This window comes from Cetorhinus maximus, chromosome 5 (genome assembly GCF_964194155.1).
Source record: "Cetorhinus maximus chromosome 5, sCetMax3.hap1.1, whole genome shotgun sequence".
NCBI lineage: Eukaryota > Metazoa > Chordata > Chondrichthyes > Lamniformes > Cetorhinidae > Cetorhinus > Cetorhinus maximus.
In genome coordinates this window covers 10,558,921-10,577,620 of record NC_135883.1, presented here as the reverse complement: position 1 = coordinate 10,577,620, position 18,700 = coordinate 10,558,921, and positions in this window count along the sequence as shown.

Below are 18,700 nucleotides of genomic sequence, written 5' to 3'. Positions count from 1 at the left end.
TTATATAAATTAATTAAACATTAATTAATTTTACAAGGTATTAAACATATACACATGTCTACAAATTACTACCATAATAACTATTAAACAAATCTTCAAATTAATCACTCCCAGGTAATCTTCCCCAAGGCAACAATAACCCATATAGACTTAAACAGACACCAGGCAAAACACATTTTATCTTACAAATTCAAAATGAGGTCCCTTTCAATTCGTTCCTTTGCAGACACGGTGGTAGTGCTTATAGGCTGCTTAGATCTTACATGCCTCTGTCTTCCTCACAAAAAACTCTTCTGTATATACCTAGCCTTCCCTTTGAATGTAAATTCTCGTTGTATCACCAGGCCCTTTGAACTCCACCTCTTCTAACAATAAAACCCCTTTCATAGTACCAATTTTATTAGTAATATAAGCATATTGCTTGGTGTCTCCTAGCTAGGTGCAAGATTTCACCCCCAGCCTTTGAATGGTTTATTCAACAAAATGCAAATGCCCCTTCTACCTTACTGTTTACATCTCAAAACTACTACACATCAAAGCACCCAGGCTAACTGGCTTTAGTCCAATTATGACACACACACACTCACAGACACAGACCCCACTACAAGTCCAATTTAAAATAATTTCCAATAACATTATATATATTAATATCTTCGTGACAGTAGGCTAGCATTTCCCAGATCAGCCTCCATGACCAACTCATCGACCAACTCCAAATAATGGAAGGCTTCTGGGACTTTGGAGGGTCACCTCCATAAACCACATCACAGAAGCAGCCCAGAGTAGAAAAATGTCTCGGTGAAATCAGAAATATAAGGTTGAATTGAAGGTATCTCCATAAACATGATACTCCAATCAACAAAGATTTCTGCCCATTTACAATGAGTAAAATAATCTGCCTTTCAAAAAACCTAGGTAAATGTATTGATTGTTTCTCACGTGTCAGTGCAGACTCGATGGGCCGAAGGGCCTCTTCTGCAATGTGATTCTGTGATTCTGAATCTGTGATTTGGGGAGCCTTGCTCAACAGGAGGACAGGTTGGAGAATCAGAGCATTTTTGTCCGACCTCCGACCTGTACTCCCATACAGCAAGTAGAGATTGGGAGCATTGGATTGCTGAATTAATCTCAGGAAGGAGGAGATAAGAAGTATTTACCACATAAAATATTCTCTCAGGCCTTTCAGTCTCAAATAAATTGGAATATTGTATAAATTGAAAAGACAAGAAGTTACTTATATTACCCTCAATAAATGAATGAATATAAACAGTAGCTAAGGCTGTTTCTTTAGATAATGCATTTATTCCAACTTGGAACGCAACTTTTATGTTGCTTAAATGCCTTAATAAGTAATCAGTTTGTTATTTTAATGTCTACAGTAATTGAATTTTTGTTTAACAGTGCTTAAAGTGCACATCCAAAATCTGAGTATTTTGATCTGAAGCAAATGAGTTGGCACTGACAATGGGATTGCTTAATTTCCTACATTTATTTGAGATAGCTGGAGTACTGCTGCTCAACCTATCTGTTCTCAGTTCTTGTTTTACAAGTGAATGTGTTATAGTCATCTGCTAGTACAGAACTTGAGCCTTGCTGAAAAAAGAAACATGTCTAATCTCTTTGTCTTGCACTCATCACGACACTCGCAAGAATACCAATATAAGGGGGAAAACAACAATTTCTGCTGTATGTAAAGAGAGTGCTGATTGGTTGGCAAGTGGCATTGCCATGGAAAATGCAGCAGTGAGGGTGACTGACAGTTAACTGACAAGCATTGCTTGAAATTTAAACCAGGTGGCTTGACCCTGATTGGTCAAGGCATTGCCCAAGCTTAAAGCTTAGACATGTCTCTTTATTCAGCAATACCAAATGTGTTATCTGCATTCTACAACCAGATTGTGCTGCAGTCTTCAGGCGGTAAAGGTCAGATGACTCATTGAATCATGGCTTAGAAATTCAGGTAAAGATAAACTGTGGAAACTCCTGATTGGAGCCTTCTGATCTGAATATTTGTCTAAATTCACTGCAACTCGCCAAGAACATCAAGCAGCCTAATGCATAATGGTTATTTGCACATTTGCAATTGTGTACTTGATTGCTAATATCATCATGTTACATTATCACTGTTAACCTAGCTAATGCTGTGGAATCAAACCAATCGTTAGAAATAACTAAACAAAGAAATACACTGCAGAGTTTGTGCGGGACTGAATCCAGTTGGATCAACACTTACACAAATCGACAAGGCAAGCTAGGTCCTGCATGTGCACTCATTTCACATTGTCAGGTGTTGGTGTTAATACCAATAATGGCTCCAAGGGACTGGGGTAAACCACAGGTGAACTCAAGCTAGCATTAACCTAAAGATCATTATACTTCTCTTGCAGCCTAAGTTGCATTTTTGAAGACGGCACCTTAATTATATCTTTATAATGGCGAGTGCAAGAATGTTAAGTGCATAGGAATTAATTGGGGATAAAATGGTGCTAGTTAGGACAGGACCTTGTCAAATGTTCTGGTGTAAGTGGGAATGATGTACCCAATAATTTCTTGATGAAACATAAATATTTACAGTATGGAAAGAGTCGCAATCTGTCTGGGCTAGGTTTTTTTTTGAGAACAATCCAAAATTAATCCCATTGGTTTTGTTATGGCACAGCCAATGGCAAATACTGAGTTGTTCAAATCCCAGAGGGAAACTTGAAACAACTACCACAACTAATTTTGCAATTTGTATGTTTCGAGATGCGGGCTTTGAATTCAGTAGTAATAAGCCCATCGAGTCTTATAGGTTTTTACAAAACTAGATTAAACATTTATTAACAAGAAAAATTATTTTAAGCACATACATATGTCTACAAATTACTACTATAATAAATTCTAAATCCCCTAATTAATCTGACTCCCAGTCACACTTCCATTAAGGTAACAGTACAACACATAGGTTTTAAAAGACCCAGGCAAAGAAACATGATACCCTGAACAATCCAATGCAAATAAGTGTTCTTAACTTCAGTTCAGTGTAGACAGCAGCTTGAGGCTTAGATTCTGAAGGTATTTCACACTTGTTATATCTTAGAATGCCTACTGTTACACACAGCTTTCGCCCCTTTATACCTATTTTCCCCTTTGAATGCAAATTCCCATTGTTTCACTATGTCTTTGGACTTTACCTCCCTGATCATAAAAACTTATCATAGTACCAATTTTACCAGTAATCTTTGGGAAAAATAAACATACTGAGCAGGATTTTGCCCTTGGCGGGGGCTGGCGGGGGAGGTCGGGAAGCCAACCGCCATCCGTGATCAGCTCCACACCGTGATTTCATGTGGGCGGGCCAATTGAGGCCCACCCTGCATGGATCTTGAACGGCAGCACTCAGCGCTGCTTGTGCGAGCAGGGGGAGGAGGGAGCGCCAGGCCTAGCCTGCAGTTCGCGCATGCGCACAAAAGAGCACTTCAATCTCCCTGAGGCATAGAGCTGCTTCAGGGAGATGAAGGGTTGTGTGAAAAAAAGCAATAAAGAAACTAAAAATGTCAGAAAACATGCCCCCTTCATGTGACTCTGTCACATGAGCTGGGACATGTTTTTAATTCAAAAATAACATTTTTATTGAATGTTCATTTGCTTTAGGAAACCTCATCCCGCTCGTGATTGTAATTAGTTTATTAATGACCTTAACAGGCCTACTAATAGTCGGCGGGGGCACAGCCGGCTCCAGTGTGCTCACGAGACAGCGCGGTGACTCCGGGATGCACTCCCGATGCCATCGTGCATCATTTTACGCTCGGGCGCATTGAGCGCGTGCCCGTATGCCGAGTGTAACATTCAGCCCACCGTTTCTGAGCTTCACCTGGCCAGGTGACTCATTTCACCCCCTCTTTTGAAAAACAATCTAGTCTGTTTTACTTAAAAAATGCAAATGCCCTTTTACACCTTACATTCCAAACTCCCTCCACGCTTATCTACTTAACATTTCAAACCTAGCTCATCTTCTAACACATCGAAGCCTTCAGATCAGCTGCCTTTAATTTAATTCAGTCTCTCACACACACACACACACACACACACACACAAAGACACATAGGCCAGAATTTTTAGCCCGTTGGGCGGGCACACGCCCAACCCGAATGAGCGTAAAATGACACACGATGACATCGGGCTAGCGTCCCGACGTCATGGCGCGTCCACGCGATATTTATGTCAGCGGGCACGCACGGGAGTTGGCAGCCCGCCTGCCAGCCATTAACAGGCCTATTAAGGCCATTAAAGTCCTAATTGAGTTAAATTTTTCACTGCCCGACCAATCCTGCAGTTGGTGGTCAGGCGAAAAGGCCAAGCCATGGGCCGGATGTGGTTCCCAACAGCTATTAAAAATTAAATAAAAATTTAAAGATTTCATTAATAACATGTCCCTGCTCCTGTGATGGAGTCTCGTGAGGGGACATGTTTTTTTAACAATTTAAAATTCGTCATTTTTATTTCTTAGAAATCTTCATCTCCCTGAGGCAGCGCTGTGCCTCAGCGAGCTTTTCCTGCGCTTTACCTGCGCCCATGCATGAAGTTCCCTGCTCGCCCTCCTCCTCCACCAGCCCTCCCCACACAGGCAGCGCTGACCGCTGCAGTGCGCGTTTCATGCTGGGCAGGCCTTAATTGGCCCGCCGCCAGCATGGCGTCATGCTCGGGCCCCCACTGCGGGCAGCAGACGGCTTCCCGGCCTCTCTCACACGCCCCCACCGAGCCCACCCGACGAGGGCAAAATCCTGGCCATATAAGGCACAGATAGCACTATTTTACAATAAATTGCAACAACGTTATTATATCTTCCAGACAGACTTGTTCTCTTCCCCATTGCCCTGTATCCTCGTCAGCTTCAAATGTTTTCCACTATCTCACAGTGAACCATTGAAATGTTCCCCCTTAGAGCCATAGAAATGTAATTAAAGTATTTAGGATATCCTTGACCCTTCATCTCTTTTGTTATTAGTGTCTCTTTATTGACAGTTGAAGCTACACGTGCTATAATTTGCCCTATAGTTTCTATAGAGATTCGATAAGGTGATGGTAATTTTTTGTAACAATGTTAATCAAGGAATGCTACAGTATGGGCAGAATTTTCTGCTTTACGTGTGAGGGGACACATCAGCACGTAAAATGATGCGCGGTGACATCTGGCGAGTGTCCCGACGTCACTGTGCGCCATCGCGATATTTCGCTGGGCGGGTGCGTGATGAAGTTCGACGCGCTCCCGCCATTAATTAACGGGCTAGTTTAAGGCCCTTAAATCGGCAATCGACACCCGTGCGATCTTCGGGTCGGCGCAACGGGCAGGCGGGTAAGAGACTTTTTAATAAAACTCATCCACGGGCGGGATAAGAGGGCTCAGTGGGGTTGTCAATCTGGTCTGTGAAGTATTTATTGCAAAAAGTTTTTTTAAACTTGCCTGTGTGATCTGTAGCAGTTCAGAATGAATTCCAGCAGCTTTCTGTGTACTGTGAACCTTCAGGTCAGCACTCTGCAGTCAGTAATCTTTATCGGGCCTGCAGCTTTCCGGAGGACTCCCTTTAGCCTGGGAATGGGAGGTGATCTCTCCACTGGAAGCAGCTCCTCTGAGGAGGAAGGGAGGGCTAGAATAAGGAGGAAGCCAGGAGTGGACAATCAGCCTCCAGGGGAGGCCAGGCGCAGGCACAAGGGGTGCAGGGCCAAGAGGTTGTCCAAGGTGGGACGGGCCACAGAAGACACCACTATCCTGCTGCCAGGGTTTACAGGTGGGGAAGCAGCTACCTCAATATGATTAGGTCAGCGTATAGCCCCTCATCATTGCCCTGTGCTTCCTCATCCTCAGAATCAGTGCTGGACTCATCGTGTGCAGCCGCATGCACTACGTCAACCTCTTCATCGTCCACAGCGTCCCCCCTTTCCAGCGCAAGATTGTGTAGAGTGCAGCATGCAACCACTATCACCGAGACACGATCTGGGGGGTACTGGAGTGCATCGGAAGTGCATCTTGAGAAGACCGATGGTTCTCTCCACCACTAGTGGAGGTGTGGGTCCTATTGTACCGCTGCTCAGCTTCTGTTCTTGGATGGCGGAGAGGCGTCATCAACTACCTTTTCAGCACTTAATTACTAAATCTGCCACTTCATCAGCTGCAACTAAGGGCTTTGGACATAAACTTCAATGTCCACTCAAACAGTCATAACATGGATGTAAAACATACAAATGCAGAACAAAGGAGCCACCCTCAGCCATGGTAACACATCTGGGTTTAATTTTCACCATCATTAGGTCACACAAAGTCAAACCAAAATGTTTTTCAAACATAAACAAAAGCACCAGTGATAAACCCGAGGTGTGCCTAAGGTGCCTGATGTTTCTGTTTCCGGGTGCTACGCCTTGGTGCTGCCCCATCACTGGGAGTGGCATCTGAGCCAGCCTGCTGACTCTGCTGTCCTGTTGGCCTCAATAACCTTGGCGGCCGTCCTCTGGCCCGTGAAGCCTGTGCTGGCCCCGCCTGGGAGGGAGCTGCCAGTTCCACAGCTGGTATCTCCCCAGTCGTCGCTGCCTCACTCGATGAAGTGGTCACTTGGAGAGGAGCGGAGGAGCTGCCGCCCTCATCTGGAGCGCCCTGAGAGGAGCCCGCAGATATGACAGGCAGCTGCTGCGCCAACGTGAGGTTGCCCTGGACCTCCCTGCTCACCTTGGATCGTTGGGCAACGAGCTGGGAAGCTTGAAGCCCACACCATCTCCCACATTGGCAATGACCAGCTGTGGCCACTGGCGCTGTGAGGGCTTGCAGGTCCGAGCGTAACCCCAGGAGAAGCTGCTTGTTCTCCTGGAAGCCCCTCTCCATGAGAATCGCCACCCTCTCCATGGAGGATGCATGACGCTCTGACATGAGGCTCATTGCATCACTGATGCTCCGCGTGGACTCCTCCACCATGGACACCAAGCGAAGCACAGCCTCATGTATCACTCCCAGATGCTCCCACACACCTGGCCACATTTCCTGCAGCTGCTGCGTCACGGACAACTCCAGAGGCACATCATCAGGCACCGACTGAGCATGTGCCTGGTCCCCTGCAGCCCTCTGACTGCTGGCGCCATGGGCACTCTCTGTCTCTGCCAGCTCCTCCAGCGATTGTGAAGTGCCCTCTCCACTGTGCCCCGGGACACTAGCCGATGTTCCAATGCCCACCGAGGTGCTAGTGTCTGCGCTGGTGCCTGCCTGGCAGAAATGGTGTGACGCAGGTGACACTTGAGGGCCCTCAGATGTGAGAGGAGCATCTGCAGCTCCTCCTGGCGGCCATGCTCTGATGATGCTGAAATGAACAACAAGGACAGTGGATCAGTTAGCGTGCACACAGAGACAAACCTCATCCCTTTCCCCCTTGGCTCATTATGTGCTCAACCTTCCAGAACCAATGCAGACAAATATTGGTGGGGTGGCAAATAGTCAGGAGGATACCCTAACATTACAGGCGGATACAGACGGGCTGGTCAGATGGCCTAAGGAATGCCAAATGGAATGTTATGTGGATAAGTGTGAGGTGATGCACTTGGGCAGGACAAACAAGGTACAGGAGCCACCCTCAGCCATGGTAACACATCTGGTTATAATTTTCACCATCATAAGGTCATACAAAGTCAAACCAAAACGTTTTTCAAACATAAACAGCCGACCCCCTGCGGTGTGACGTCGAAGTGGCCATTGTGAGCAGCCTACAGGAGGCTGCCAGGCCTTCCTTTAAACAGACTGCCAGGTCGCCATTGGACCCGGCGGCCTGTGCATGCCCACTGCAGCCTGCACACTCCCGCTATCCACGGGAGTCAGAAATGCGCTGGGCGGGCTTTAATTGGGCCCCCACCCCGCGCAAAATGGCGGCGCAGCCAGGATCGCGGGCGCTGATCAGGTCCTTGCCCGTCTGCGGCCGCTCCACCTCCGCCCGCCCGACAGGCAGAAAATTCTGCTCTATAAGTTAGAAATCAGACACCGCTACTTTCTCTTTAAGAAGGGCAGTTCAGGCCATCCACATCTCCGTGAATGCTGCTCTTTTGTGAGTTTACCAGGAGGTGGACAGAAGTGGTGATTTGAAGGAGCACCTGTCCGCTTCCCCCTCTCTTACACTAAGATCTAACTAAGGCAGTCAAAACTGGAGGACGCCTGACAGAAAACTCAGTCCTGATAGAATCCAGCCTGGATTTTCCACTCTCGTGCTTGCCAGCAGGCAATTTTCTGCCCATTCACTTTAATAGGCAGAAAATCAGGGACTGGCAGATGTAGAGCAGGAAAATCCAGGCCTGAGCCTCCAAGTTCCCTCGCTAACTGCCCAACACATTAGGGCTTGCAGCTACCGGGTCTACCAGACACCAGTTGTTTATTAGTTTGGAAAGCTGAACGCCTGTAGGATGCTTTTCAATTATATGGAGCAGCTTGCAACATCTTTTAGAAGGATTTGGAAGATTGTTGGCTTTCTTTTCTTGCTAAAGTGCAGCCTAACTAAATACGAAGCAACTTCTGTGATTTTTAAATCCTTCATTATGGTCAAGGAATCACCAGGCGTTTGTTCAGCATTTTCTTTTTTTTAAAAAATATTGCAATCAGCCAGTGCCCTTGTCCAATCGGTACTTGGACCAAAGGTTCTTGCTCCCGGTGTGGACGAGGGAACAGATTGCAGGGAGGGTGAGCAAACTGACCACAGCACCGTGGTGCAGAGTGCCATTCAAGTGGGGGGAGGAAAGAGAAATGTAGTAGTAATAGGGGTGAGCATAGTTAGGGGAATAGATACTGTTCTCTGCAGCAAAGACAGAGAGTCCCGAAGGCTGTGTTGCCTACCTGGTGCCAAGGTTAAGGACATCTCTTTTGGGCTGGAAAGGAACTTGGAGTGGGAGGGGAAGGACCCAGTTGTCGTGGTCCACGTAGGCACCAACGACCTACGTAGGACTAGGAAAGAGGTTCTGCTGAGGGATTACGTGCAGCTTGGGGCTAAATTAAAAAGCAAAACCACAAAGCTAATAAACTCCAGATTACTACCTGAGTCACGTAGGGTAAATAAGATTAGGGAGGTAAATGCGTGGCTCAAAGATTGGTGTGGGAGAAATGGGTTCCGATTCATGGGGCATTGGCACCAGTCCTGGGGAAGGAGAGAGCTGTTCCGTTGGGACGGGCTTCATTTGAACCATGATGGGACCAGTGTCCTGGCGAATGGTATAACTCGGGTGGTAGATAGGACTTTAAACTAATCAGCAGGGGGTGGGGGGAGGGTTCAATTGTGTAGATAGGTCTTTAAACTAATTAGTTGGGGGGAGGGTTCAATTGAAGGGAAGTTTAAAAAATCAAAAAGAAACGAGAGAGCAGAGATGCAGGTAGTGAAGAGGTGAATGATAATCAAAGTGTGACAGGAAGGGGCAGGAAATATAAGCAGAAAAGTGCAGCAGAAATTAGAAGCAGAATGAGCAATAATGGTAAAAGTCAAAGCTTAAGGCTCTTTACCTGAATGCATGCAGCATTTTAACAAGATAGATGAGTTGACGGCACAAATAGAAATAACTGAATATGACTTGATAGCTATTACAGAGACATGGCTGCAGTGTGACCAAGACTGGGAGCTCAATATTCAAGGGTATTCAATATTCTGGAAAAATAGGCAAAAAGGGAAAGGAAGTGGGGTAGCTTTGTTAATAAGGGAAAGTATCAGTGCGGTGGTGAGTAGCGATACAGGTACAATAGATTGTGATGTGGAATCAGTCTGGGTGGAAATAAAGATTTCCAAGGGGAAGAAGTCACGAGTGGGAGTCATCTATAGGCCTCCGAAGAGTTGCCTCACCGTAAGACAAAGTATAAATTGGGAAATAATGCAGGTGCGTAAGAAGGGCACTACAATTGTCATGGGTGATGTATAATTAAGGTCCTCTAGGGGGTAGAGATCACAACATGGTAGAATTTCAAATTCAGTTTAAGGGTGAGCAACTTGGGTCTCAAACCAGTGTCCTCAACTTAAAGAAGGCCAATTACAGATGAATGAAGAAAGAGTTGAAAGAGTTGTCTAAAGCGGGTTGGGAAAATAGATTAAGCGGGGGAAGGTCAGTGGATGAGCAATGGTAGACATTTAAGCAGATATTTCATAATACTCAGCAAAAATTTATCCCAGTCAAAAAGAAGTACTCGATGAGAAGGATGAACCACCCGTGGTTAACACAGGTGGTTAAGGAGAGTATCCAATCTGAAACTAAGGCACATAAAGCGGCAAAAACTTGAGGAAATTGGGATTTTTTTTTTTAGGAACCAGTAGCAGATGACTAAAAAACTAATACAGAGGGAGAAAATTGATTAAGAAAATAAATTGGCAAGAAATGTAAAAACAAACAGCAAGAGCTTCTATGGGTATATAAAACGGAAGAGAGTGACTAAAGTGAGCATGGGACCCTTGGAGAATGCGACTGGAGAATTGATAACGGGGAGCAGGGAAATGGCAGATAATTTAAATCAATATCTTGCATCGGTCTTCACGGTGTAGGACACTATAAACATTCCAAAAATATCAGATAAGCAAGGAGCTAATGGGAGGAAAGATCTTGTAACAGTCTCTATCACGTGAGTCAAAGTATTTGACAAACTAATGGGACTAAAAGCAGACAAATCGCCAGGACCTGATGGCCTGCATCCAAGGGTTTTAAAGGAGGTGGCTACAGAGATAGTGGAAGCATTGGTCGAAATATTCCAGAACTCACTGGATTCCAGGAGGGTTCCAGCAGATTGGAAAACCATTAATGTGACGTCCCTGTTCAAGAAGGGAGGGAGACAAAAAGCAGGAAACTATAGGACAGTCAGCCTGACATGTGTCATTGGGAAAATGCTAGAACCCACTATTAAGGAAGAAGTAGCAGGACATTTAGAAAAGCTCAATGCAATCAAACAGAGTCAACATGGTTTTGTGAAAGGGAAATCACGTTTGACAAATTTGCTAGAGTTCTTTGAGGATATAACAAGCAGGGTTGATAAAGGGGAACTGGTAGATGTAATGTATTTGGATTTCCAGAAGAGATTCGATAAGGTGCCATATATAAGGTTATTGCACAAGATAGAAGCTCACGGTATTGGGGGTAATGTATTAGTATGGATTGAGGATTGGTTAATGCACAGAAGACAGAGTCGGGACTGATGGGTCTTTTTCAGGTTGGAAAGACGTAACTATTACAGTGCCACAAGGATCAGTCCTAGGGCCTTAATTATTTATTATCTATATTAGTGACTTGGAGGAGGGGACAGAGTGTAATGTATCCAAATTTGCTGGTGATAGAAAAATAGGTGGGAGGACATGTTGCGTTGAGGACATAAGGAATCTGCAAGGGGATATAGATAGGTTGAGTGAGTTGGCAAAAACTTGGTAGATGGGGTTTAATGTAGGAATGTGTGGGGTCATGCGCTTTGGTAGGAAGAATCAAAAGACAGACTATTATTTAAATGGAGAGAGACTCCAAAAGAGTGCAGTTTTTCAGGGATAGAATTTAATAGAATTCTATCAGGGTTCTTGAGCATGAAACACAAAAAGTTAGCATGCAGGTGCAGCAAGTAATTAAGAAGACAAATAGAATTTTGGCCTGTCTTGCTAGGGGGTTGGAGTTTAAAAATAGGGAAGTCTTGTTACAACTGTACAGAGTGTTGGTCAGGCCGCATCTGGAGTACTGCGTACAGTTTTCCTTCCTGTATTTAAGAAAGGATATACTAGCATTGGAGGCAGTTCAAAAGAGATTCACTAGGCTGATTCCTGGGATGAAGGGGTTGACTTATCAAGAGTGGCTAAACAGATTAGGCCTTTATTCATTAGAGTTTAGAAGAATGAGGGGTGATCTTATTGAAATGTACAAGATTTGGAGAGGGCTTGACAGGGTAAATGTTGAGAAGATGTTTCCACTAGTGGGGTAATCCCAAACTAGGGCACATAGTTACAGAATAAGGGGACACTCATTTAAAACTGAGATGCGAAGGAATTTCTTCTCTCAGAGGGTAGTGAATGTTTGGAATTCTCTACCCCAGAGAGTTGTGGGGGCTAGATCACTGAAAGTGTTTAAAGAGGAGGTAGATAGATTTTTGAAATATCGCGGAGTTGAGGGCTATGAGGAGCTGGCACGAAAGAGGGGTTGAGGCCTGGGGCAGATCAGCCATGATCTTATTGAATGGCGGTGGAGGCTTGAGGGGCCAAATGGCCTACTCCTGCTCCTATTTCTTATGTTCTTATTTTCAACCATATGTTACCACTGGGAAATAAAATATTTTCTCGTTTTGTGCATTCAGTGATATATTTTTTCATCAAATTAACATTTGACTAAAGTAACAGATATTGCAGATGCAATAAGCATTCATCAGATAGAAAATATATACTTCAGTATTAGTATTAGTCACATCCTATGTAATAGCTGCAACATTTTGTATCGCTACTAAGTCCTATAAGGAACGAATGATCCATTGGTCCATAATATTATTACACCTATTACAAAGTGCATTTAAGGACACAATGTAAAAGCAAATAGGTGCTCCAAATAATTTTCTAATCCTACAAAATCTTGACAAAATGTATAAACATCACCATTATGTGATAAATGCGAATGGAAAATTAAACAATATTCAGTTGTCATATGGAATTATCTTTTCTCTCATATATTTGGAACACAACATAAAACTAGAAGGGGAATTTTAAAATAATGCAAGGATTCTCTGTATTGTTTGGACCATTGTTAAAGTTAATTAAGTAGAACTTTCTACCAGGGCTATTAAAAGCAGCTATCCTTTGGAAATTATAAATAAGCTGATAAATTACAATTCTCTTTAAATTGCTTTCGTTGGGTTTCAAAACAAGTACATTTCTTGAAGTTTAATTGCTACATCAACTGATTGCTATTGCATGATTCAACAGATGGGGAACTTGATTTGTCTTTCCCACAAGGAAGCTTTAACTATCACCCTGTAATATTGGCATTAAATATGTCTACACCAGTGTCCCACAAGACATTTATCAGATTTTTTCATTTTTTTCTGAGAAACAAATATATTTCCTTTGGATTCTTTCCCAGGCAGTATTGTACACAAACACACGGTCCAATATCACATATAAATGCCAGCAAGAGCAAGGCATTGAAACAACAGAGCTGTGGCCTAGAATATAGTGGATTGCAACTCAGATAAAATTTTCATTTCTCAATTGTGTATCGATAGAGCGTTAGATGCTGCTAAAATTCGAAAAGATGTAAATGTGAAGTTAGCATCCAAAGCTGCTACCCAGGTCGGTGTTGTTAGCCTAAGGGGGAATTGCTCGGTTTAGTTCTGGGAAATTAAATGAGACGAGTAGCCACAGGGATGGATAATTTACTGAACTAACAAAGAGGGGGAGAGGAGCGGGTGGATCAAGAAGGAAATCAGGAGAAGCGGAGAGAGGAAAGAATGTCAGAGGAGGGAGAGAGGAGACAGCAGGGGAGGACAGATGGAGAAGGGTGAATGGAGGAAAGGCGGCTGGGAGTGGGACAGGAAGGAGTGGAGTAGAGAAACAAATGCATAAGATTTAAAACCTTCCTGGTTTATTTACTTATGCCAACATAGCTGCGAACTGAAACAGAATGCATTGGTGTGTCACTGGACTTGTAATTATAGACAGTCTCAACCTGGGTTGTTGGTTTTACTTGTCAACATAGTATTTAGCCACTATTGTTTCAACAACTAACATTACGCCTTATCAAACATTGAAAAAATATATAAGATAGTGCCACCTGTAGGCATAGCAGGTACTGCAGCTAAATGTTGACATTTTTGTTATGGTTTTCCCACTGAGTCACCATGACTTGGCTTTCAAGGAATTTTGAAATGGAAAGTCTTCATCTGCTTGGTGATTGAGGAGAGATGTTATCAGAAATTAATTTTTGTGGCATTTTTGAGCATGGAAACTTCGCTAGAGGGAGTGGCTGTGTCAAAGGCCATTTTTAGGGAAGAACAGATAAACATTTGAAGCAGGAATAGTGAATGGACTAGCATGATATTGGGGTTATTGGGTTATTTTTGAAAAAGGTCCAAATAGATGCAATGGGCCAAATGGCCTCTTTCTGTGCTGAAAATTGCTATGGTTCTATCAAATCAGTTTTTAAAAATATCTTGAAGTAATTGACCGTAATATTTTTGGGTTGAGAGTTTACAGGTTTAATTGAAATTCTGGAATTGATACCTTTATGGTACTGGTTACTTGTGGTTGCTAGCCTTTATGCTTCTCGTTGTCTGAGTTGTGCAGTCACTCTGAAAGCAATCAGTTGACAGTGAGCTAACAGTATTTGAACCAACTATCACTTTCCATGTTGGAAACATGACAGGGTGATACTTAGAGTGTGATTTAGGTGCACTGAAAGCAATAATTTTAAATACATAGATGAATGTAGAAACCAGCAAGATTTTCCATTAATCTACTAAATAGAAAAATGTTGGGTGTGTTTACATCACAAGTGTAATTCTACAGCACCCGTGTCATAAGCCAACAACTGAATCCAGGCAGGGATCTGAAGAAGAATCATTTTGAACTTGGAACGTTAACTCTGTTTCTCTCTCCACAGATGCTGCCAGTTCTGCTGAGATTTTCCGGCACTTTCTGTTTTTATTTCAGATCTCCAGCATGTGCAGTATTTTGCTTCTACATTACTGAATCCAACCCTTTGGTTACTGATAATGAGCATTAATTCTACTGTTGATAAAACCACCTTTTGCAGATAGCAACACAAGTTACCAACGAAGAGAACTTCAGTTTTTGTTGTCTTAAATAATGTTGCTTGATACAGTACTATAAAATGCAAATAGGTGGTGGGGTTGATTGGAATGAACACAATCACATCTTAGTGTTCAGAAAGCTATCAAACATGTAAGCTTGACCCATCTGGTTTATGGTATCATCTGAACCCCTTAACGTTCTTTTCTTTAGCCACTTACATGCATCTTCTTCTCCCGATAGCATCCTCGAAACTTATTGCCACAGAAAAACTGTATTCACATTCAATGTTTTCATTAACACTAAATGTTATTAGTGAATTACAAAATACAAAATGGATCATGAAAATTTTGATCATACAGCTCACTTAAACTGATTGATTGGAATACTGCCTTTAAGTGTACCAACACCTATCTGGTATCTCGGACCCCAAGATAATTGTAGCATCTTCACACTTCGAATTATCTCAATCATTTGTATATATGTTGCTATAATTCCCTATTAGAATCTTAGTTAGACAAAGCAGCAAATGGAAATTAAGATTAGTTGGATCCAGAGGTAGGCTGTTTGTGGGACCTTGCAGGAAGTAAATTGGCTACCATGGTTTCATACTTCATTGGCTGTAAGGTGCTTTGGGACATCCTGAGTTTGTGAATGGTGCAGTATAAATGAAAGTCTTTATTTTCCTTTATCCTTGAATATAAAAGGAACATTACAGTCCAGCAAGGGGTATCTATCACACTTTTATTTTAAAAAAAGACATTTATAAAGCAACTTTCACAGCCACCAGATGTCTCAAAATGCTTTACTCCAATGAAGTACTTTTTGAATTCTTTGCTGTAACGGAGGCAGTGTGACAGTCAATAAACTCCCAAAAAGAGCAACATGATAATAGCCAGATAACCTGGAGTGATGTTGATTGAGGGATAAATGTTGAGTATTGCTGAAAAAAGAGACATGTTTAAGCTTTTTGTCTTACACTCATCAGGACACTCACAAGAATACCAATATAAGGGGGAAAGCAACAATTTATACTGTATGTGAAGAGAGTGCTGATTGGTTGGCAATTGGCGTTGCCGTGGAGAATGCACCATTGAAGGTGAATGGCAGTTAACTGCCAAGCATTGTTTGAAATTTAAACCAGGCAACTTGACCCTGATTGGTCAAGGCATTGCCCTGAGGAGTGAGTCAGCGAATGGCTGTCACTTATTTTAAGTATGCCCCAAGTTTCTGTGCTTGGGGCCTTGCTGGGGGAGGTACAAGGGATAGAGAGAAGTGCTGTAACCACAGGGGACCAGGAGGCTTGTAGCTCAGATACTGGTACTGCTCAGAATTTAGAGGCTAGGAGAGAGATTGAATTAGCACGTGTTGAGACACTGGCGGGGATGGCCTGCAGGCATGATGGGGGTTAAGTGTTGTGCTGGTGCCAGCTCACGGTTGCACATGAATTCCACTGCACAGGGCTCAGATGACGGGTTAGGCTTCAGAGGTTAGCTGAGGGGTGTGCACATGAAATTCTCGATTCATTGACAGGACAGCTGGAAAGAATGCATGCAATGTCAAGGAGCATGGAGGGTAGCAGCACCTACTTTGTGCAGGGCTTAGAGACCATTAGAGACTAAGCACAGAGCTTAGAGACCATTTTTTCCAGCATGGAAGTGGGGAGGGGTGGGGGGCACCCATGTAGAACAAGCCATAATGCAGGTTCGATGGGTGTAGCTCAGCTGACATTGCAGCACAAAATGAAGCTGCCCAGTGCCTGGCAGTTGCTATGCAAGCACAGATTGCTGACATCAGGGCACTGGGTACCGGTGTGCTAAAGGTCTTACTCCAATAGCTTTACTAGGATTTCTGAGGTGCCACTCTGGGGGACTGGCAGCGGCTCCACGGAGCACAAACCTGATACCCTCTCTCAGGAAAACGGCATTCAACCTCCCAGCACTGCCACTGTGCCAGCGCCCCTGTCATTGCCTGTCAGCCAGCCAGCCCAGGCTGCTGCTGCCCATGGCAACTTGGTGCTGTCTGCAGCTGGACCTACAAGGGCCCTCAAGCTACAAGATCAGGTCCAGTCACCACCCCACTGAAAATCTGCAGCCTTCCACCAGCCATGGCTGCAGCCACTGGGGTATCAAGGTGTAGGAGCATTAGAACAGGTGAAGGAAGATGGCAGATTGGCACAAAGGGAATGCAATAGGGTGAATAGCTGACTTTCATATGCAATATGACACGTTTGATTTATATATTAAATTTGAAATGATTATTTTGTGTTGGTTTTTTATCTTTACATTGTGGTCAAGCAGATGCTGTGATGGTCAGTAACGGTGAGAAGGTGTGGGACTGCTGGCGAATGTGGAAATGGGGCTGCATTAACTGCTATCACAGTCGGATGGAGTTGTTCATGAACAGCCTAGCCAGAAAGAGGCTGGCTAGTTTGCCTCCTGCCTCTTCCTCCTCTTCCCCCCGCAAATAGCTATTAACAGACTCCCTTTGTTTTACTACGTTGGTTCAAATGCAAATGGCACGGAGGGGCTGCTGCAGAATGAAGGTGACAATACTGCTGTCAGGAGAATAGGGCACTGACTCGCAAGGTCCTCTGCCTTTGGTCACACACCGGCTTGATGTTGAGGGTGTGGGATCCCTTCTGGTTCTCAGGGTTGACATGTGACACCCATGAAGCAACGTGTGTAGTCAATGGCACCCTGCAACATAGAGAAGCCTGTAATCTTCGCGAAACTGGGTACTGACTGTGCTCCATAAGACCATAAGACATAGGAGCAGAAATTAGGCCATTCGGCCCAACAAGTCTGCTCCACCATTCAATCATGGCTGAAATCATCGCCTGTCTGCGGCAGGACAGAATGAAACGTTGTCAGCTGTCTTTGAACAGGGAGTCTCAGTGGCCTCCCTTATGCAACAGTGGTCAGTAAACTGCAAGCTATTGCAAATACCTCCAGTTCCAGCAATGGAAGGTGCCAGACGCATATAAGTTCATGGCCACGGTCTCTTTCACAATGTGTTCCTCACCTTGCTTTGAGATTGCAGTTGTGGCTGCAACAGGTGGCGGATTTCTGTGATAGAATCTTATTGAAGTGCAGACACCTCACAAATTGTTCCATGCTGAAGTCCAGGTAGGAGAATTTCTCCTCAAATACCCAGAATGGACTGACATGGCTTCCTGCTGAGACCCCAACCCCCAGCTTCTCCTTCTTCTTCTTCTAGAAGCTTGCCTTGGTCTGCATGCCCTCCACTCATTGTCCAACTTGTGTTGCATTCCAAGAGAAATTCCTAATACTCTGCCCATGTCTGGAAGCATTCAGTTGTGCAAAAGACTTGGGGCAGAGTTTTGCCGTCGGCGAGCAGGGGGTGGGGCCCACTCACCGACGCATAAAATGATGCAAGGTGACATCGAGCGAAACCCCCGACATCATCCCGCCCCGTTTAAATTTTCAGGAAGGCGGGAGTGCAGCAAAATCAGCTGTGGGCCCGCCGACCTGTCAATGGCCAATTGATGTAGGGTTTCATGTAGGGTTTTAATAATTATAATAAAGTTGTTCTGTAAATTATGAACATGTCCCAACTCATGTGATATTGTCACATGAGGGGGACACGTAAGGGATTTTTCTTTTCTCTATTTTTAATATTTTTAAAAGTCGAGGCGATCTCCCTGAGGCTGCACTTAGCCTCGGGGAGATGTGTGCTCTTTTGTGCACATGCGCGAAAGAGTGCACTCTTGATTTCAGGGATTCCTTCCCCCCCCCCGCCCCCCCCCCCCACCCATGCCTGGACAGAGAGCACACAGCACTTCCCGGCGGACATCACGTTGAGCGGGCCATAATTGGCCCGCCTGCATAAAATGGCGGTGCGGCCCCAATCGCTGGCGGCAATCGGCTCTGCGCCCGCCCGCCCGCCCGACAAATGGAAAACTCTGCCCTTGAAGTCAGAACTAAGACCTTCAATAACTG